The 16,075-nt window shown below is 49.0% G+C and overlaps 1 pseudogene; it reads left to right on the top strand.

The window, feature by feature from the left end:
- LOC144738284 (uncharacterized) overlaps positions 1-16,075 on the top strand; it is a 432,396-nt pseudogene that overhangs the window by 229,196 nt on the left and 187,125 nt on the right.

Genomic DNA, 16,075 nt, shown 5'->3' with positions numbered 1-16,075 from the left:
CGGGAGTAGAGGACGAGGAGTTGCCGCCGATGCAGCACTTCGCGGTAATGGCCGACGCTCCGCTTGCCTCCGACACCAGCCTCCAGGACGCGCACTCCCGGTTGGCGGAGTTGCTACTCGCCGCCGCCGCTGTCTTTGCCGACATCTCCGTTCCGGCGAGCGGAAAAACGGCTGCGGGGGTCGTGGAGGAAGCGACGTTGGAGGATTCCCGCCAAAAGGCGCTTCGCGCCAAAAGTCTGGAAGTTGCCGCCGTTTTTGGGGGGCCGCCACCGATTGGCGGGAAAGACGGACGCCACGTGGCCGGACACCTCCGCGCAGCGCAGCCCACGTCATCAGCGCGCGCCGGAGCCCTCCATTTTGCGCCTGACAACCGAGCCGACATTTTACACAACTCCAGCGGAGCGCGGGAAAATCTCTCCGACGTCGACGACGATCGGGTCCTCCAGCAAAGATTGCCCGCGCTGTCGGCGTTCAAGGCGGATGGGGGCGACTGGGGAGCCTTCCAACGAAGGTTCCTCGCTCATCAGGAGATGTCGGGGTGGTCCGACACCACTGCCCTGCGTGCGTTGCCAGCGATGCTTGACGACGACGCGCTTGCAGCCTTCACATCTGCTGCAAGGTCGTCCCGCTCTACGCTCCAGGCCGCACTACACCTGATGGCGAAGGTGTTCGGGCCGCCCTCCACGTGTCGCCACCAGTTCTACGATCGGTGGAAGGTGGCTGGGGAAACGACGCTAGCCTACCGCACGGCACTACTCGCCTTGGCGGACGCAGCTTTTCCCCGCATGGATAAGGAGGGGAAGGACGCCATGGTGACGGAGCAGCTGCTGGTGTTGGCCCACGAGTTGGGGGTCCCCATCAACGTGGCAGACGAGATGGAGATCTGCTCCCTGGCGATCGCCACGAGCATTCACGCGTACGAGGTCCTCAAACGCAAGCCGGGGGTCGTCTGCAAATGGCCGGGGAACGCGGCACTGGCCGCCACGATCGCCGAACCTCAGCCAGCTGCGGTGCAGGAGCAGGCCTTCGCTGCATCGCGTCCGGGGGAGTGGAGAACGGGAGGTCGTTCGCCCACACGTTCGCCCCGCAAGCTGGAGCAACCGAAACCTACGACGTCCGTCGTCTGCTACAACTGCGGCCTTCGGGGTCACGTCACAGCCGGGTGCCGGGCCCCGCGTCAGCGCGCCACAGGACCACGTCGGGACGACGACCAGGGCCACAAGTCATCCCAACAAAACCCGGTGCCTCGGGCTTGACGGCTGCTGACCGTCGAGAGCCTGAACCCCGGGGCACGCACGAGTCCTCGATGCCTGGCCGATGTCTTCCTGAACCGCCGGCACCACCGGACGTTCAACCGCGTCTGGTGCCGTACGACGGACCGGCAAGGCGGACTCGGGCTAGGTCTCAACAATTTTCATGAAGACGGTTATTTGCTCTACACCGAGCTCGCCCGGTGTTCCCCTCTGCCGGGGTAATGTCCCGTTGTAGGGACGCTCGGAAGAAAAGGGGACACTGCACGAGTCGAAAGAAAAAAAAAAAAATTTTCCATTTATTTTTTTGCATACACATTGCTATTGTCACTCGCCGGTTTGTATATATTGTTCTATTGTCGCGGTGGCATTGGTTGAGGGTTGCGGATGGTAGTGTTCGCGTCGTGTTGTGTTGTTAGCTTAGTTGTTGTTCTTGTTGTTGTGTTGTGTTACGGGGCACACAGGGGGGCTTTGAATATTTTTATAGCAGCCGGGGCGGCTGCGAGCTATGTGGTAGGGGGTGATGTAGTGGTGGTATTGACGTGCGCCGACTGTGACAGTGATGGATCACGGGGCGGCGCGGGGTGCGGGGTTGGGCACGCGTTGTGGGCGTGGTGTGGACGCGCGCGCCGGGAGTGACAGATGACGGGGCGGCGCGGAGTGAGTGGTGAGGCACGATGAGATGTGGGAAAAGAGGATCGTAGCCAGCGCCCGGCGATTGGTCGAATAAGTGGGGGCTCGCAGCGACGTCCGCAGGTGGGGTATAAAGGGGGACGCGCGAGAGCACTCGGGGAGAGTTACCCAGTTGAAGACCCGAAGACGGAGCTGACGACCTAGTGCATCCGAGTAGCTCAGTGGCGTTAGTCGCCGAGTAGCTAAGTGGATGTTGGTCAGCCGAGTAGCTCAGTGGCGTTAGTCGCCGAGTAGCTAAGTGGATGTTGGTCATCCGAGTAGCTCAGTGGCGTTAGTCGCCGAGTAGCTAAGTGGATGTTGGTCATCCGAGTAGCTCAGTGGGCGTTAGTCGCCAAGTAGCTAAGTGGGTGGTTGTCACCCGAGTACTAAGTGGATGTTGGTCATCCGAGTAGCTCAGTGGCGTTAGTCGCCAAGTAGCTAAGAGGATGTTGGTCATCCGAGTAGCTCAGTGGGCGTTAGTCGCCAAGTAGCTAAGTGGGTGTTTGTCACCCGAGTACTAAGTGGATGTTGGTCATCCGAGTAGCTCAGTGGGCGTTAGTCGCCAAGTAGCTAAGTGGGTGTTTGTCACCCGAGTACTAAGTGGATGTTGGTCATCCGAGTAGCTCAGTGGGCGTTAGTCGCCAAGTAGCTAAGTGGGTGTTTGTCACCCGAGATACAAAGTAGGTGTTAGTCACCTGTAACCAAGTTTGATAAAATAAAGAGTGTGTTACCCGTGAAGTCGTCTCCCGCCGAGTTACTACATTACAGAGGCACACGGGTTTATTCACACAGCACAGTTGTGGCATACAACACTAGAGGGGGTGTCGGCCCCCTCACCCGGCTAGCTGGGGATACACGCGCTAGCTACTTCCTAGCCTGCCTCCTAGTCCTCCTCTAACGGGCTAGGGGAGGCTATCTGGCCCGACACTGGTAAGTCGGGCCCGGTACCCTGAGTCCCAGACCAGCGCTGACAAGAGCACCGGCTCTGGATCTCGGGACCACGCCGCTGGCTCGGTCCTGTTCGGCCCTGATAAGGACGGCGAACCAGGGGAGTCCAGGGCTCTAGCTAAGACGTCTTCAGTCTTCACTGGTTAGCTTAACAAGAACCCCGAGCCCTCCGATACATCCCCTTTTATACCCAGCCCCCCGCTGAGGGGTGGGGCCCCCCCGGGTGCCTGGCGCGGACGTCGTAGAGAGCACCTCCCCGTGCACTCACGTAGCCCCGCCCACTGTGTTTGTTTGCCATAAGCTGCCATGCATAACGGGCTCTCTCTCTAACACCCCTACACATTGATAGCAATTTACAGGCCATTGTAAATGTGCAAACTAACAACATGCACATTATTATGCAAGGAGATGCCTATCCGTATTCAAACGCACGCGAACAATGATGCAGTGAAATGCACATTACTATTGAGGCTTAAGCACAATGGCCACATGAAATTAGGTCTTTTAGATATGAGGAGCGTTACATCCGAGAATAAAAATTGAATGCAAGGAAGTTCATGAAGAAAATGCAAATGATTCTAGTTTGATTTCATAAATGGGAAAAATAATCTCAACCAGTGTGCCGTAGCAAATGCAAACAAATAGAATGAAATAAACGAAACTAATGTCTTCACTACACTCATTAAACATGGGGCCACTATTTTAAATAATATTAATAATTCCAATAGTTTGGAGTGGAAACAGAGGGAATTAGAATTGAATGCGTTTTTTGTTCAAAAGTATAACGTACTTCAGTGTTGTGGGGCATCTAAGATTTATATCGTCAGGTAAACCTGTGAAAATAATCACAAAACCCCGCTATCCTAGTCTGCTACTGTGTGTATGCACATGGATCTGTACTGCTGTGTATGTCCACTCGTGTGTATATTTACACTTGTTCATGTGGCTATGTACCCGCGTGTATGTGTGTGTATAGGTATGTACAATCATTTGTTCGCCCATTTATTTGTGATGTCAAACGCAATCCCTGTGTACGTGCACTGCTGTGTATGTATACTCGTGTGTGTATGCGCACTCGTGTATGCATGTGCGCCCGTGTGTGTATGTACAAAGCGGTGTGTATGTGTAGTGGTGGTATTCACGTGCGCCGACTGTGACAGTGATGGATCACGGGGCGGCGCGGGGTGCGGGGTTGGGCACGCGTTGTGGGCGTGGTGTGGACGCGCGCGCCGGGATTGACAGATGACGGGGCGGCGCGGCGTGAGTGGTGAGGCACGATGAGATGTGGGAAAAGAGGATCGTAGCCAGCGCCCGGCGATTGGTCGAATAAGTGGGTGCTCGCAGCGACGTCCGCAGGTGGGGTATAAAGGGGGACGCGCGAGAGCACTCGGGGAGAGTTACCCAGTTGAAGACCCGAAGACGGAGCTGAAGACCTAGTGCATCCGAGTAGCTCAGTGGCGTTAGTCGCCGAGTAGCTAAGTGGATGTTGGTCATCCGAGTAGCCCAGTGGCGTTAGTCGCCGAGTAGCTAAGTGGATGTTGGTCATCCGAGTAGCTCAGTGGGCGTTAGTCGCCAAGTAGCTAAGTGGGTGTTTGTCACCCGAGTACTAAGTGGATGTTGGTCATCCGAGTAGCTCAGTGGCGTTAGTCGCCGAGTAGCTAAGTGGATGTTGGTCATCCGAGTAGCTCAGTGGGCGTTAGTCGCCAAGTAGCTAAGTGGGTGTTTGTCACCCGAGTACTAAGTGGATGTTGGTCATCCGAGTAGCTCAGTGGGCGTTAGTCGCCAAGTAGCTAAGTGGGTGTTGTCACCCGGGATACTAAGTGGGTGTTTGTCACCCGAGATAATAAGTAGGTGTTAGTCACATGTAAACGAGTTTGATAAAATAAAGAGTGTGTTACCCGTGAAGTCGTCTCCCGCCGAGTTACTACATTACAACTGGCGTCAGAAGTAAACCTGTCTTCAAGAAGTATGGACACAAGGAAGACTACCCGTACCCACGAGCGAGGTCGGGATGACGACGGCGTACCGGGGACACCGACCTCGGGAGTAGAGGACGAGGAGTTGCCGCCGATGCAGCACTTCGCGGTAATGGCCGACGCTCCGCTTGCCTCCGACACCAGCCTCCAGGACGCGCACTCCCGGTTGGCGGAGTTGCTACTCGCCGCCGCCGCTGTCTTGGCCGACATCTCCGTTCCGGCGAGCGGAAAAAACGGCTGCGGGGGTCGTGGAGGAAGCGACGTTGGAGGATTCCCGCCAAAAGGCGCTTCGCGCCAAAAGTCTGGAAGTTGCCGCCGTTTTTGGGGGGCCGCCACCGATTGGCGGGAAAGACGGACGCCACGTGGCCGGACACCTCCGCGCAGCGCAGCCCACGTCATCAGCGCGCGCCGGAGCCCTCCATTTTGCGCCTGACAACCGAGCCGACATTTTACACAACTCCAGCGGAGCGCGGGAAAATCTCTCCGACGTCGACGACGATCGGGTCCTCCAGCAAAGATTGCCCGCGCTGTCGGCGTTCAAGGCGGATGGGGGCGACTGGGGAGCCTTCCAACGAAGGTTCCTCGCTCATCAGGAGATGTCGGGGTGGTCCGACACCACTGCCCTGCGTGCGTTGCCAGCGATGCTTGACGACGACGCGCTTGCAGCCTTCACATCTGCTGCAAGGTCGTCCCGCTCTACGCTCCAGGCCGCACTACACGTGATGGCGAAGGTGTTCGGGCCGCCCTCCACGTGTCGCCACCAGTTCTACGATCGGCGGAAGGTGGCTGGGGAAACGACGCTAGCCTACCGCACGGCACTACTCGCCTTGGCGGACGCAGCTTTTCCCCGCATGGATAAGGAGGGGAAGGACGCCATGGTGACGGAGCAGCTGCTGGTGTTGGCCCACGAGTTGGGGGTCCCCATCAACGTGGCAGACGAGATGGAGATCTGCTCCCTGGCGATCGCCACGAGCATTCACGCGTACGAGGTCCTCAAACGCAAGCCGGGGGTCGTCTGCAAATGGCCGGGGAACGCGGCACTGGCCGCCACGATCGCCGAACCTCAGCCAGCTGCGGTGCAGGAGCAGGCCTTCGCTGCATCGCGTCCGGGGGAGTGGAGAACGGGAGGTCGTTCGCCCACACGTTCGCCCCGCAAGCTGGAGCAACCGAAACCTACGACGTCCGTCGTCTGCTACAACTGCGGCCTTCGGGGTCACGTCACAGCCGGGTGCCGGGCCCCGCGTCAGCGCGCCACAGGACCACGTCGGGACGACGACCAGGGCCACAAGTCATCCCAACAAAACCCGGTGCCTCGGGCTTGACGGCTGCTGACCGTCGAGAGCCTGAACCCCGGGGCACGCACGAGTCCTCGATGCCTGGCCGATGTCTTCCTGAACCGCCGGCACCACCGGACGTTCAACCGCGTCTGGTGCCGTACGACGGACCGGCAAGGCGGACTCGGGCTAGGTCTCAAAAATTTTCATGAAGACGTTTTTTGCTCTACACCGAGCTCGCCCGGTATTCCCCTCTGCCGGGGTAATGTCCCGTTGTAGGGACGCTCGGAAGAAAAGGGGACACTGCACGAGTCGAAAGAAAAAAAAAAAATTTCCATTTATTTTCTTTTTTTTGCATACACATTGCTATTGTCACTCGCCGGTTTGTATATATTGTTCTATTGTCGCGGTGGCATTGGTTGAGGGTTGCGGATGGTAGTGTTCGCGTCGTGTTGTGTTGTTAGCTTAGTTGTTGTTCTTGTTGTTGTGTTGTGTTACGGGGCACACAGGGGGGGTTTGTATATTTTTATAGCAGCCGGGGCGGCTGCGAGCTATGTGGTAGGGGGTGATGTAGTGGTGGTATTGACGTGCGCCGACTGTGACAGTGATGGATCACGGGGCGGCGCGGGGTGCGGGGTTGGGCACGCGTTGTGGGCGTGGTGTGGACGCGCGCGCCGGGAGTGACAGATGACGGGGCGGCGCGGCGTGAGTGGTGAGGCACGATGAGATGTGGGAAAAGAGGATCGTAGCCAGCGCCCGGCGATTGGTCGAATAAGTGGGTGCTCGCAGCGACGTCCGCAGGTGGGGTATAAAGGGGGACGGGCGAGAGCACTCGGGGAGAGTTACCCAGTTGAAGACCCGAAGACGGAGCTGAAGACCTAGTGCATCCGAGTAGCTCAGTGGCGTTAGTCGCCGAGTAGCTAAGTGGATGTTGGTCATCCGAGTAGCTCAGTGGCGTTAGTCGCCGAGTAGCTAAGTGGATGTTGGTCATCCGAGTAGCTCAGTGGGCGTTAGTCGCCAAGTAGCTAAGTGGGTGTTTGTCACCCGAGTACTAAGTGGATGTTGGTCATCCGAGTAGCTCAGTGGCGTTAGTCGCCGAGTAGCTAAGTGGATGTTGGTCATCCGAGTAGCTCAGTGGGCGTTAGTCGCCAAGTAGCTAAGTGGGTGTTTGTCACCCGAGTACTAAGTGGATGTTGGTCATCCGAGTAGCTCAGTGGGCGTTAGTCGCCAAGTAGCTAAGTGGGTGTTGTCACCCGGGATACTAAGTGGGTGTTTGTCACCCGAGATAATAAGTAGGTGTTAGTCACATGTAAACGAGTTTGATAAAATAAAGAGTGTGTTACCCGTGAAGTCGTCTCCCGCCGAGTTACTACATTACATATGCACATTCGTGTATGTATCTACACCGCTGTGTATGTCCACTCGTGTGTGGGTGTGTGTACAAGTGAGTGTATGTGTGTACTCGTGTAAGTATGTGTAGTGGAACACACAACTTATTTTCATATTGTGTCGTACAAAGAATTGAGGGGCAACGTGGTAATGTTTCCATTTAAAGCTTTCGTGACTGCTGGGATTAATCTTCTTGGTTCTTTCGGTAAAGTCACGTAGAAGGGAAGTAATAAAATAATAAAAATAAATTTTTTATTATTTTTATTTTTGAAGGGAAATAATGAAATAATAAAAACAATTTTTTTTATTTTTTTTTATTTTATTATTTCCCTTCTACGTGACTTTACCGAAAGAACCAAGAAAACGTGGTGATGAATGCGGCACCACAACAGGGAACTACAGGGATGAGACTCCCCGCTCGTGGTGCTAAATTAATGAAAACAGCGCCACTGAGCGGACAGAGCCCCGCCCCTACAGCTCGTGCGTGTGACGTCATGAGTGTGACGTCATGAGTGTGATCAGCGGACAGCCACGATGCTGCCAGGTGAGGGTCAACTTGTGTGCTGGAGATGCTTCACCTGAAACTCGCCTCCACACGTGTTCGCTATGAACATTGTAGCAATAAGGGACGATTAGTCATCTTTAACATGTCAGGTTTTTATTGTTCTGCAAGTAAATTAACCTTCTTGGTTCTTTCGGTAAAGTCACGTAGAAGGGAAATAATAAAATAAAATAAATTAAAAATGTTTTTATAAAGTTATTTTATTCTGTTTTAAATGACATTTTTTATTATTTAATGAAAATAAAACATAGTAAAAATTGTTAAAAAAATGTTTTATTACGTTTTATTTTTATTAAATAATAAAACATAATAAAAAAATTATAATTTATTTTTATTGTTTTATTTTTATTATTTTTTTATTTCCCTTCTTCAATAAGGGACGATTAGTCATCTTTAACATGTCAGGTATTTATTGTTCTGCAAGTAAATTAAAGTTAAAACTCGTAGAAACACATGCACACTCGTGTGTGAATGCACACCGCTGTAGACAGTCGTGTTTATAAGCACACTTGTGTGTGTATGTCTACTCGTCCGTGTTTTTTAAAGGAAGGATAGGGTTGAAATAACGTAACGTCAGTCATCTTAAAAACAATTCAGGTCTTTATTAATCTGCAAGAAAATTCACGTTAATACTCGTATCGAAATCTGTATTAATACGCTTGCTCAAACAGGAAGGAACTAGGGAAATTATATCCCAATAGGAATTCAACAGTTGAAACATATTCTTAAAATCTAACACGTAAACGTCGATTTCCCCATTGACGTCCTTTTCGACTGAAGCCATTCGTCCAGAAGTCCAAGCCATCAAACACAAGAACAACGAACGTGCAATCCACGCACACTCTGAAACCTATAATTTTAAGTTATTTTATTTATTACACAATGATAAAAAATTAAAGAACATGTTTTAAATATTGAGCAAAGTTGTGATCACAGTTTTTCTCCAACTTTAGCTCAACAAAACCACTTAACCACGAGAGAAAAATTAGAAATTGAGTCTTCTATTAAGAGTCTTCAAGGCGGTACGCGACTCCACAGATATTTGCTTTATCACTAAAACACCACGAGTATATAGATAAGCTTTTTTATCGTATCTCTTGACGCAGAATAAGCTGCCTATGCACATATAATATCGTATTGTAAGTTAGAGTACTGGCGAAGCGTGCTCAGTGTTTTGTATCTCCTGCACTTTTATTATCGATTTGAATCGTTTGCTTATGGAATATTGTATTGATTCCTAAGTCATGGAATCTATAATCTTCTACTTTTTGAGTACTTGATCAAACTGCTTGGCGCATGGCACGCATTTTTACAGACGCATCTTGCAATGTCATTGTTCTGATTATTATAGATACAATATAAACAATATAATAAACGTTCACCACTTGGTCAAGCCACTGCTAGATGAAGGCCTAACCACGCCATGTCAGTCATTGAGCTTGTTTTGACCATATTTCACTCATTGTGGGTGTGCTGAAGATTGGTAATGCTTTTTTAATAGGCTTTTGTGCATGCAATTATCGCAACACCCTTAAAAATTCAATGAACATCCCTAACTGGACATGTGTGCATGGTGGCAATGGCTGCCTGTGGCCATGTTTACGATTCAACTGGAGTCCCCCCCCCCCCACTCCCAGCACACTTTCCAGTTTTCAATTAATTGTGATAGATTTACAGTCATTATTTCATTATTTTTTTCCCATTTTGACCATCTCTATTTTAATTCATACAGTTATTTTTTGGTTACTTTACTTTCTCCTCAATGCAACATTGCAAAAATGCAAGTAGAGTTTTAATTAGGCTTGGCCAAGACACATCGTGACTAAAAGGGATAATAGCAAGTGGACAGAACTTGGGATGGAATGTCAACCGATGGAGAAAACACGTGTGAGAAAATAACCACCACAGAGATGAAGCAATGAGATCATCTCATGCGCATGAGCTGGGTGGATCACAAGATCATGAGGGATGGTGACAATATCGGGGAAAATATTGGGGAACCTTTTCTCCCAGCAGTAGATTGAGCATGGCTGATGATGATGATGAACATTGGCATGTAATGTACATGCATTGTAAATAATCTAATCTCACGTGACTTGTTTATTTGTCAGGAGCATAATCAATTTCAGTTGATGAATTTATTTTACGTGCCTACTCAACGCTTTGGGTAGTTGCTACATTTGTGGGTAAGACACGAGGTTGCCATTTCTTAATTTGAAAAAAATAGGTTTGGCATTTCTTATTTATAAATTATTCTGACATGATACATACATCGTGAGTGTGAAAATGGATAATTGACAGTATTTTATTATAATACAGATATTATTGACAGTATTTGAATCTTATACAGGGAGGAACAACAGCTTCCACACTGCCCACCAGGGATTATTTGGCGGTCTGTCGTGCATATTAGTCTGTCGTCCACTCTGCGCAGTTCAGTGACTGTGACTGTCTTGGCATATTGCAGTTTGCTTGACTGCAAAAGTTTTCTGGCACGATCGCCGACGTTCAGTGCAACCATCGGCGGTGTGGAGAAAGTGGGGATGTTCGCAACCATCGGCGACGTCTGGCCACAGTACGGCGGCGAAGAGCGTGTTGCCCGACTGGAGCGCGCGCGCGTCGCGAAGGCCGAGAAGCGACGCGTCAGCGTCGATACTGAGGACGCCATGCTCGCGTCTTTGGCCGAGACCGCTCTCGCTGAGCAGGACCCTAGTGAGGAGACCGTCAGGTTCCTGGCAAAGTCGAAAAATTTCGTGAAGGATCCGCGTCTGGCGCTGCTGTATTTCCACCTGTGCGCAAACCATCCCGACGCCTTTGTTTTCAATGATGAGAGCCTGCATGGGCCTAACGGACCCGCGGTCTGCGAGCGGATCCTGCGAGCCATTGGCGGCGCGGTAGGCCACGACGACGCTGTGCACTGTCAGCGCAGTGCGGCTGCCCGCGACCCCGGCACGGGGCGCGTCGCGGCGTGCGCGGCGTGCAATGAGTTTCTCTTTGAGGCCAATAAGACCATCGTCGACGCCGGCCCCGTCGAACAGCTTCCCGTTGTGTTCCGCCTCACCAATGAGCAAGTCGCCGAGCAGTGCACCCTGCCGGAGCATCTCGGTGAACGGCACGTCTCCGTGCTGCGCGCGAACGACGTCCGGTACCATCTCAATCCGGATCTCGTGCCCGACATCAACAACGTCGTCCTGTGCTCGACCTGTGCGAAGGATCCGGCCGATCACGACTTCAGCCTCTACAACGGGCACGACTGTGGTCGTCGGGGGTCGCTGGCCACAGTGAACAGCGCGACGCTCAACGCGATTTTACCCGCCCGAGCCTTCAATATTGACATCTTGATATGGGCGAACCACTCAACGGGGAACGCCATTTGTTTCATGCAAGACGGTCCTGTCGAGGTGGCCAACGTGCTGCCCCGGGTTTCCCCGGTGCAACGCCCGCAGGTGACCTTCCTCGACTGCGGCGTCTACGCCCTGCTCAACATCATGCACCTGGTGCGCCATTACGACAACATCGTGGCCGTTCAAGGACCAGGTCAGGTGGATTGGCGCGCGTGGTACACGCAGGAGGCGGCGTCACAGCACAGGCGCGACCTGCTGCAGCAGCAGCATGAACTTAAAGACCTACAGCAATAAATCAAGAATCATCATCAGATGCAATAGTAACAGCTACAACCTCCAACATGACTACGGTATCCAACACGGATCGCACGAATGCGCTGTCCAACCAAGTTCCTACCTGCCCACTCCGAAGGAATGTGTTTATTGCACAGCAAATGATGTGAGCGTGCTGTCTTGTTTATTCCAAACTTTGTCACGTTAAGGTGGTCCTGATTTTACTCTCGTTGTTAAGTGGTCTTGTTGAGCTAAAGTTGGAGAAAGACATTGCTCACACACACTTACAAGCGATACCATTTCGATTATCAATACAAGTGTATGACAGCAATCGTAATAATTGTCGTGAATTAAATTAAACAAATCACCTTGATTTACTGACGCGCTCATATCAACACAAATACTTAAATATGTTTTTATAAAACAAAGTCAGTAGAGTATACATTTGCACCTCTTAGTCCAAATCGAACTGGACATCAGCATTTTGATACTTCAGACTCTATGTCGATGTTAAATCTTCTAAACTTGCATCAGTTTAAAGGACATTGTCGGGTGAATATTGGCAAATTAACACGAAGCACGAATTATGCATGGATATGTAGATCTTTATTTAAACGGAAGCGTACAATTATGCAGTGAGATATGCATATGTATTAAGGTTAAATTACAATGGCCGGATTAGCTAAGCTATGTTGCTACATATGCGGATTGTTAATGTAAAAATTTACAATTGAATGCAAAGTCCATGATAGGTCAGGACGAGAACAAAGGATTTGGATGCTAGAGGGGAGTTATAAGGGGCTTAAATTTAGGCCTCAAGACCATTTCGAGAGGGATTTCACTGAGGATAGACGCTCGACTCCTCTCTCTGCAGATTACCCTTTTCCTGCGAGACCCAGCCTGGCGAGCCCGATTGCCTGGCGACTGGGAGAGTTCGTGGCGATCTCTTCAGACGGGTTACAGGGACATCGACACGCCGTGCATCAACAAGTAAGTGTCTTCGTTAGTGGATAAAACTGGTAGTCGCGTGTAGCCCGACTTACGAGACGTTACTGTGTGTCGGTTAGACGTTAGTGAGAGTTTGCTTCTTGGCGATTTGAGCCAGACATCCACGCAGCTTAGAGGGTGCCTTTAACTCTCAACGACACCCGCGACTGTTACTCTGCTCTGAAGAATCAGTCACATGGAGCAGATACTCTCTCCACAGCGTCACGCACAGACGGGCGAGAAGCCATTCAATTGCTCTGTGTGTGGGAAGGCATTTTCACGGAAATCACTTCTTAACACTCACCAGAAGACACACACAGGCGAGAAGCCCTTCAAGTGCTCTGTGTGTGGGAAGGCATTTGCACAGTCAGCACATCTTCACAGTCACCATAAGACACACACAGGCGAGAAGCCGTTCAAGTGCTCTGTGTGTGGGAAGGCATTTGCACAGTCAGCACATCTTCACAGTCACCAGAAGATACACACGGGCGAGAAGCCATTCAATTGCTCGGTGTGTGGGAAGGCATTTGCATGGAAATCAAATCTTAACGGACACCAGAAAACACACACGAACGAGAAGCCATTCAATTGCGCTGTGTGCGGGAAGGCATTTTCACGGAAATAAAATCTTCACAGTCACCAGAAAACACACTCGGGCGAGACGCCATTTAATTGCTCTACGAGGGAGAGGACGTGTTCACGGTCATCACCCCGAAACAAGCATCAGAAGATCCGCAATGATAGGGAAGCGAAATCAAAATGTAGAATTCAAAGTGCTGCAATGAGTCCTGAAAAAAATGCATCTTTCTAACCTTTGCAGGTGGATCCTGAGAGATGGCTGAATGTAGTGGATGTAATGAGTCCTGACGACAATTCCTCATTCGGATCAATGCAGGTGGATCCTGAGAGATGGCTGGATGGAATGGAGTGGCTGGAGACTCAAGCGTATTGAGTACATCTGTTAACTGTTGCATTGTGTATATTCGCGTCTCTAAGATATAGTTTTTTCAGTGATTTCCAGTACACCGAGCTGGAGTGTTGTTGTGAATGCTCTATAATGTGTTCAGATGAAAGCCTTCCTTTTAAGTTCCAGAAGTGTTCACTTTTTTCAGGATGACAACAATGTTATACTTCTATAGTGTTAAAGTTTATTCTAGACTTCGTCACGTTAAGGTGGTGCTTTGTATTCCTATCGGACTACTTGTTGATGTGTTGTGAAGCGCAGTGGTTGTGTGGTGGTTCAATTTCTAATTTTACTCTCGTGGTTAAGTGGTTTTGTTGAGCTAAAGTTGGAGAAATACTGTGATCACAACTTTGCTCAATATTTTGAACATGTTCTTTAATTTTTTTGTGTCATTGTGTAATAAATAAATAACTTAAAATAATAGATTTCAGAGTGTGCGTGGATTGCACGTTCGTTGTTCTTGTGTTTGATGGCTTGGACTTATGGACGAATGGCTTCAGTCGAAGAGGACGTCAATGGGGAAATCGACGTTCACGTGTTAGATTTTAAGAATATTTTTTAACTGTTGAATTCCTATTTGGAAATAATTTGCCTAGTCCCTTTCTGTTTGAGCAAGCGTATTAATAAAGAGTATTAACGTGAATTTTCTTGCAGATTAATAAAGACCTGAATTGTTTTTAAAGATAACTGATCGTACGTTATTTCAACCCTATCCTTCCTTTAAAAAACACGGACGAGTAGACATACACACACAAGTGTGCTTATAAACACGACTGTCTATAAAGCGATGTGCATTCACACACGAGTGTGCATGTGTTTCTACGAGTTTTAACTTTAATTTTCTTGCAGAACAATGAAAACCTGACATGTTAAAGATGACTAATTGTCCCTTGTTGAAGAAGAAAAATAATACAATAATAAAAATAAAACAATTGAAAAAAATTCTAAATTAATTTTATGTTTAATTTTAATTAAATAATAAAACAATACATTTAAAACAGAATAAAATTACTTCATAAAATTATTTTATTATGTGTATTATTTTATTACTTCCCTTCTTCTTGACTTTACCGAAAAAACCAAGAAGGTTAATTTACTTGCAGAACAATAAAAACCTGAGATGTTAAAGATGAATAATCGTCCCTTATTGCTACAATGTTCATAGCGAACACGTGTGGAGGCGAGTTTCAGGTGAAGCATCTCCAGCACACAAGTTGACCCTCACCTGGCAGCATCGTGGCTGTCCGCTGATCACACTCATGACGTCACACTCATGACGTCACACGCACGAGCTGTAGGGGCGGGGCTCTGTCCACTCAGTGGCGCTGTTTTCATTAATTTAGCACCACGAGCGGGGAGTCTCATCCCTGTAGTTCCCTGTTGTGGTGCCGCATTCATCACCACGTTGCCCTCAATTCGTTGTACGCAACACACACACACGAGTGGACATAGCAGTGTATATACATAGACGAATGTGCATACACACCGCTTTGTACATACAAACAGCTACACTACTGCTCCCCAAGTGTACTTACACTGCAGTGTAAATACACACACGCTTACAAGCGATACCATTTCGATTATCATTAAAAGTGTATGACAGCAATCGTAATAATTTTCGTGGATTAAATTAAACAAATCACCTTGATTGTTCTGACGCGGTCATATCAACACAAGTGCTTCAATATTTTTTATAAAATAAATTCAGCACGGTATGAAGTTGCACCTCAAAGTCCAAATCACAATTGTAATACTGCATTTCCCTGGTAACGCCTTTGAACAGGCAGCAGTTTGCAGCACATTGCAGGATGAATATTAGCAAAATAACGCGAATGATGCGTGACATGAATATATGTATTCAGGATTACGCTCAATAGCCAGATTCCACAAGTCTTGACTAATCCCATATCTGCATTTCCCATAAATATGCTAAATTCCTCTTGATATGCAAACTCTTGGAACCTCCGAGTTCAACCAGTCTACACAACAGAGGCTCATTCCTAACAGCGTGTTTCAGCCGCATCGAACCTCACAGTAATAATATCCTCCCAAACTCTACCAGTATATATACAAGGACTGTTTTCTTGAAATTTCTCTTACTTGATACAGCGATCGTGCTGTGACGGTTCCACCTGAAGTCGGAAGCTTGTGTTGCCTCCGAAACGTCGTGAGAATTATTTTATTATGTTTTATTTTTTTTATTTTATTATTTCCCTTCTATGTGACTTTACCGAAAGAACCAAGAAGATAGAGAAGCTCTGTTGCTAGATATGCAGATTGTAATTTCCAAAAATAACAATTGAATGTAAAGTTCATGAAATGCAACGTCGGTTGTTTAGTTACTGCAGCTACATATATACAGTAGGGTGGATAGAATAATAAATAGTGTAATATTACACTATGTATTATTATAATATTCTATTATTCTAGGGTATA

The sequence above is a fragment of the Lampetra planeri genome, chromosome 81 (genome assembly GCF_965212315.1).
Source record: "Lampetra planeri chromosome 81, kcLamPlan1.2.h2, whole genome shotgun sequence".
Classification (NCBI taxonomy): domain Eukaryota; kingdom Metazoa; phylum Chordata; class Hyperoartia; order Petromyzontiformes; family Petromyzontidae; genus Lampetra; species Lampetra planeri.
Note: the sequence above shows the minus strand (reverse complement) of the source record. Positions and strands in the feature narration are given on the sequence as shown.